We start from the raw sequence: 6,399 nt of genomic DNA on the forward strand, positions 1-6,399 counted from the left end.
GCACGGCGTACTCCCTTTGCATGCATGGATCGGGGTGATCCCTACGTACGCTGGGCGTACCCATGCGTACGCGGGGCGTACTCAAGCCAGAGGCAAACCCTAATTTTTAGGGTTTGCACCCTATTTACACACATTAATCCATTCAACCTCTTTACCTTATCATCCCCCATTGCCTCTTAGTGCTAATCTCGAAACCCTATCCATCTTGAGAGCATTCTTGAGCTCCCAAAGAGTTTTTGGGTGTTCTTTTGTCATTTAGAAGAACAAGGAAGCTTGAGGAGATGCAAAGGAGAAGAAGAAGAAGCTTGTAGACCCAAAGTTTGTGCATCATTTCTAGCTCATTGGAGGTATAAAGTCCAGAAATTGTTCCTTATAAGCTTTGATCTAGGTTTAGGGAAGAACTTACCATATTTTGGTCCCATAACTTGGTCTTTTGGAGTATGGACTACTCCACACTATTTAAGTTGTCCTTTTTGACTCTTAGGGGTGCACAAAGTCATAAAAATCGTGTGTTGAAGGTTAAGACTCAACCATGCATGAGTTGGTAACCACTTAAGAGAGATGGAAGGATTAATTCATGGTTTGAGTCCCATTAAGGAATGTAAGAGCATAAAGTTTGCAACTTTATGTATTAAGACACTTTTATGAGCTTGGATCTAAATTTTGGACGTTAAAGCTTAATGGGTTAAGATATTGGAGCATTTTTGGGTTGACTAACCAGTATGTTGGGCGTACTCTTGAGTACGCTGCATATACAAGGCCAGTGCCCCGATTCCGGATCAATGGCGTACGTCGAGTGCATGAGCCATGTATGTCGTGCGTATAAAGTCTGTGGGCTTAAGAGATTTTTAGGCTCGAGTTTTGTTGGGCTTTTGAGTTGTTTAGGTTTGGGCCTCAGGCCTACATGTAGTAGCTATACATTTATGGGCTCTAGGCCATTTTAGGAGCTCTTGGGCCATATTGGGCCTTAGGGCCTTATAGTTGGGCTTGTAATGCCTTTTTGGGCTTGTTTGGATTTGGGCCTTGGTGGGGAGGTCCAATGAGGCAAGGGTGAAGAACCCCTTTTGCTTTAAGTCAAGAACTAGGGTTTGGACTTTCAGGTTAGATTATTGACCTAATTTCTAATTAGGGTTTTATAATTGTGAATTAGGGAGGGGATTTCGTGAGCCAGCCGCTCGAGTGTGATTTGATACCTTCAGTCTGAGGTGAGTTTCCTTCACTGTATCTATGGGTCGAAGGCAATAAAGTCAGCCCCTAGTTTATGTTTGTAGTATGATGATTGTCTTCATGATAATCGTCTGTTATGCATGTATTTGTTTGATGTCTCTGTGATTCTTTTGTTATGATATTATATGGTAGTGGTAGGAGGTGAAATAGACCCAGTACCGATTGAAATAGACTGAAGGGGATTGCAAGCACCCATATATGCTTGGTTGTATCCTGTTGAAATTGACCGAAGAGGATTGCAAGCACCTAGATATTCTTGGTTGTATCCTGTTGAAATAGACCGAAGGGGACTGCAAGCACCCATATATGCTTGACTGTATATTTTGTATGGTATGGGTATTTGGGGGTAATTCACTAATCTTTATGCTTACGGTTTTCAGTTTATGTTTCAGGTACTTCCAGCTCGAAGGGGAAGGGCCCGATCTGATCGTACTACATCCACCTATGATTTTCCGTATTATGTGATTTTGGGAATTTGTACTCTGATAAAATGTTGCTATGATACACTTTCGACTGTTTTGATATGATTATCGTATGTTTTGAATGAAACTTTAAAAACAAAGTTTTATCTGTATTTTTGAGATGTTACAAGTTGGTATCAGAGCCTTGGTTGGAGGAATTGAGGCATGTTCTCGGGTGTGCCTGAAGTCAAATCGAGGATTCGGTAGATTTTCTATAAAAAGAAACATTTTAATTAAGAGATTTAAATAAAGAAAGAGGTGTGATGCGTGCAATCATCCGAGCTCAAGTAAGTCTTCCCAAAATACCCATACATGTTATATGTTTACACTATGATGTGAGAATTGAATGCTAGATTAGGGCTAAAGATCTGCTCAGGAATGCATGATCGAATGCTAGGAGAGATGCCTTTATGTGAATATTGTATGAGCTTATTGATTTACATGATAGTATGAGATCAGTTATAGGATAGCCTGTTTAGGTTGTGTTCTGATTTGAATTGCTTGATGCTCAAATGTTGCGTGCTTTGTGCTCTTAGGAATTCTATTAGTACCAGCTGACTAGTGGACGAATGTGTTTGGTTACATATTATTGAGATTAGACAATTTTAGAAGGATAGGTTTAACTCTATTATGCAGCTCTTGTTTGATTCCAACCGTTGTAGTGTGGGACCCTTCATTCAAAGAATTATCTAGTACCGATAGTATGTAATTGTATCCGTATGGTAGTTAGGCTGTATTAGTGGGAGTTTCTTCTGCAGCTGATAGTAGAGAGTGGTGAGGGAAGGAACCCAAGGAAGTCCCTGGATTATGATTGGCGAGTAAGACGCCTTATAGTATGAGGATAGTATTAGATGAGAAAGAGTGAGTTGGAGGAGTCAAGGTAGTCCTTGAGGAGGGTATAAATAGATGTGGAAGGTACTGAAAGCACATGATTTAAACCTGAGACCAGGAAGATCACGATGAATCCAGGAAGCTCTAGAGTGTGAACCTATTCGTATGTTTACTGATCGTTTATGTGATTATGTTTCAGTATTGTGATGACACGCGGTGGAGTGGGAGGTTCAGGATCTGGATCCGGTTCGGGCACGGGCACCGAACCAATTGATGAGGGCTTACGGAAGTTTATTGCGCCTGAGATTACTAGAGGCATCCTTGATGCAACCCTGATGATGTTTGGGTCGATCAAGGAAGGTATCATGGAGCTGATGGAGGATTGCCTTCGGATTTTCAGGGCCGACCTGACCACTAGCCAGCCTGTTACCGCACTCTCTCCTTCAAGGGTTTCAGGGGATGTGGGGCACCATATTTCTTTGGGGTGAAGGACCCCATTGGTTCCAGACATTGGATAGAAGAAATTGATTGTTCCTAGATGACGAGCTTCTGCCCCGAGGGGTCAAAGGCGAGGTTCGCTGCAGGATGTCTGAGGAAGTGAGCCCGAGATTGGTGGGAGGAGGTTTGGCTATACTCTGGGAGCCCCAGCCATTAAGGCCATGACTTGGCCCGATTTTGTGACCAGGTTCAGAGTAGATTTTGCTCCAGCAGTTGAGGAGCAACAACTAGCAAGAGATTTTCTAGATATGAGACAGATGACGGAGACCGTGGCGAAGATCACCACCAAGTTTCGGGAGAGGGCTCCATTGGTACCCCAGTATGCGGCAGATGAGGAGATAAGGAAGACCAGATACCATGACATGCTGAGATCTGAGATTAGGGAGTTTGTTAGTTTTTCTGCCTACCCAACTCTGGACGACATGATATCCAAGGCGTGGGAACGAGAGATTGATTTGGATCACATAGGGAAGAGGAAGGCAGAGCATGGGCATACGATTAAAGTTTCGGTGAAGAAACCCATGGGTTTCGACTCTAGGTCTAAGGGCCAACAGGGTCGGAGCCGTTGTGGCAAATGCAGCAGGTCTCATGATGGGGTTTGCAGAGCGAGTGGTTCAGGTTGCTACAAGTGTGGCAAGACAGGGAATTTTAGCAAGTATTGCACTGCTACTATCATTACCACCCAAACATCAGATCTGATTTTCTTCCATTGCAATCAGAGGGGCCATAAGAAGGCCAATTTCCCAAGTTTAGCTTCAGGAGGACCGGTGGCAGCGCCTACTCCTGCGACTCTAAGGATCACTGATGGCCTCCAGGGCAGGGCGGAGGCACTAGTGGTTCGAAGCAGGGCATTTCAGCTGACAGTTGAGGAGGCCCGTGCAACACCCAATGTGGTCACTAGTATGTATTTTCTCCTTATCTTTTTATTTACGTTATATTGTCTGCTTTTATGTTTGTATTGGTATTCCTGCTTTGGTCTTATTCGATTCGGGGGCTACCCGATCTTTTGTATCTCTTGCGCTTAGCAAGCGGTTTGGCGAGGCTCCGGGAGAGTTGGACCATCCATTAGAGGTTGAGATTGCTGATGACCGTCCAGTTCGAGTGTCGAGGGTTCACCGGGGATGTACTTTGGAGTTATTTAGTGAGCGGTATCAAATTGACTTGGTTCCGATTCCCCTGCGCGAGAGTAAGTTCATTGTGGGGATGGATTGGTTGAACCCCAAATAGGGCAATGATTAATTGTGGACTTCAGTTAGTATGTATTCATACCCCAAGTGGGGGAGAGTTGGTGATCCACGGTAAGGGTGCTTAACGTGGTCCCGCTCTCTATTCAGCACCAAGGGCCAGACGCTATCTTCATCAGGGTTGTTTCGGTTATGGCACATATGTCATGGATACTCGGGAGAAGGGTAAGGCGACTGTAGATGATGTGCCGATTGTCTGAGAGTACCAGGATGTGTTTCCGGAGGATTTTCCAAGAGTACCTCCGGAGAGGAAGGTGGAGTTTCGGATTGACTTGGTTCTTGGTGCGGCTCCGATAGCCAAAGCACCATATCGGTTAGATCCTCCAGAGATGCAGGAGTTGTCTACACAGCTGCAGGAGCTGTTAGGCAATGGGCTCATTCAACCGAGTAGTTCTCCATGGGGAGCGTCGATCGTGTTTGTGAAGAAGAAAGATGGGTCGCATCGGATGTGTATTGACTACCAGGAGCTAAATAAGCTAACAGTGAATAACTGTTATCCACTCCCGAGGATTGATGATTTGTTTGACCAGCTTCAGGGTGCATCTTGGTTTTCCAAGATTGATCTTCGTTCGGGTTATCGTCAGATGAGGGTCAGAGAGGACGATATACAGAAGACGGCCTTCCGAACTCATTATGGTCATTACGAGTTCATGGTGATGACCTTTGGGTTCACCAATGATCCAGCTGCGTCCATGAACCTCATGAACCGCGTGTGCCGAACGATGTTGGATCGGTCTATGATTGTATTCATTGATGACATCCTGGTCTATTTCAAGACTCGGGAGCAGCATGAGAAGCACCTGACGAAGGTATTGGAGACCTTGAAGAGGGAAAAATTGTACGCGAAGTTCTCCAAGTGTGAGTGATGGTTACGCGAGGTGCAGTTTCTTGGGCACCTTGTCAACCAGAATGGTATTCTGGTCGACCCGGCCAAGATTGAGGTGGTGATGAGGTGGGAGGTTCTGAGGTCTCCATCTGAGATTCGAAGTTTCCTTGGATTAGCAGGTTACTTTCAGAGAGTCATTTAGGATTTCTCCAAGATAGCGGTTCCCTTGACCAAGCTGATGAAGAAAACTGTCACATTTCGTTAGGGGCTAAGCAGCAGGCAACTTTCGAGACCCTGAGATAGAGATTGTGTGAGGTGTCGATTCTGACCCTGTCAGAGGGTGTTGAGGATTTCATGGTTTATTGTGATGCTTCGATCAAGGGTTTGGGTGCAGTTCTGATGCAGAGGGGTCGAGTTATTAATTACACTTTGAGGCAGATGAAGCCTCAGGAGGCAAATTATCCGACACATGATTTGGAGCTGGGGGTTATGGTTTTTCCCTCAATATTTGGCGAAATTACCTCTATGGAGTCCGATGTACCATTTACACGGATCACAAGATCCTGAGGTACTTGATGGATCAGCCAAATCCAAACATGAGGCAGCGCCGGTGGTTGGATGTGGTGAAGGATTATGATTGTGAGATCGTTTACAATCCGGGAAGGGCCAATGTGGTGGCTGATGCTCTCAACCTCAAGGCGGTCACAGCTCCGATCGGGGACATATGTATGAGGACGATTATGATTACTCCACTCTTGGAGCAGATTTGAGGGGCTCAGATTGAGGCTATGAAAGAAAAGCATCGGAAGAGTGAGCGCATTGTGGGGCAGGTGGCTTCCTTTGATTATGATAGTCGGGGATTATTAACCCTCAATCGGAGGGTGTGAGTTCCTTACTAGGGTGGTGCGCGACATGTTTTTATAGAGGAGGCGCACAAATCGAGATTCTCCATTCATCACGGAGCGACAAAGATGTATAGAGATCTTCGTCCCGATTATTGGTGGCCATGTATGAAGCGAGATGTAGCTTGGTATGTAAAGAAGTGCTTGACTTGCAGGAAAGTCAAGGTCGAGCATCAGCGAACTCATGGCAAGGTGCAACCGTTAGACATTCCCAATTGAAAATGGGAAGAGATTAATATGGATTTCATCAAGAAGCTGCCACGGACGGCACGTGAAGTGGATTTGATTTGGGTCATTGTGGATCGACTGACCAAGAGCGTGCATTTTATTTTGATTCAGGAGAGTATCTATGTGGAGAAGTTGACTGACATTTATATCAGGGAGGTTGTGGCACGACATGGGGTGCCAGT

The sequence above is a fragment of the Lactuca virosa genome, chromosome 4, assembly GCF_052849685.1.
Source record: "Lactuca virosa cultivar CGN04683 chromosome 4, Lactuca_virosa_CGN04683_v6, whole genome shotgun sequence".
NCBI lineage: Eukaryota > Viridiplantae > Streptophyta > Magnoliopsida > Asterales > Asteraceae > Lactuca > Lactuca virosa.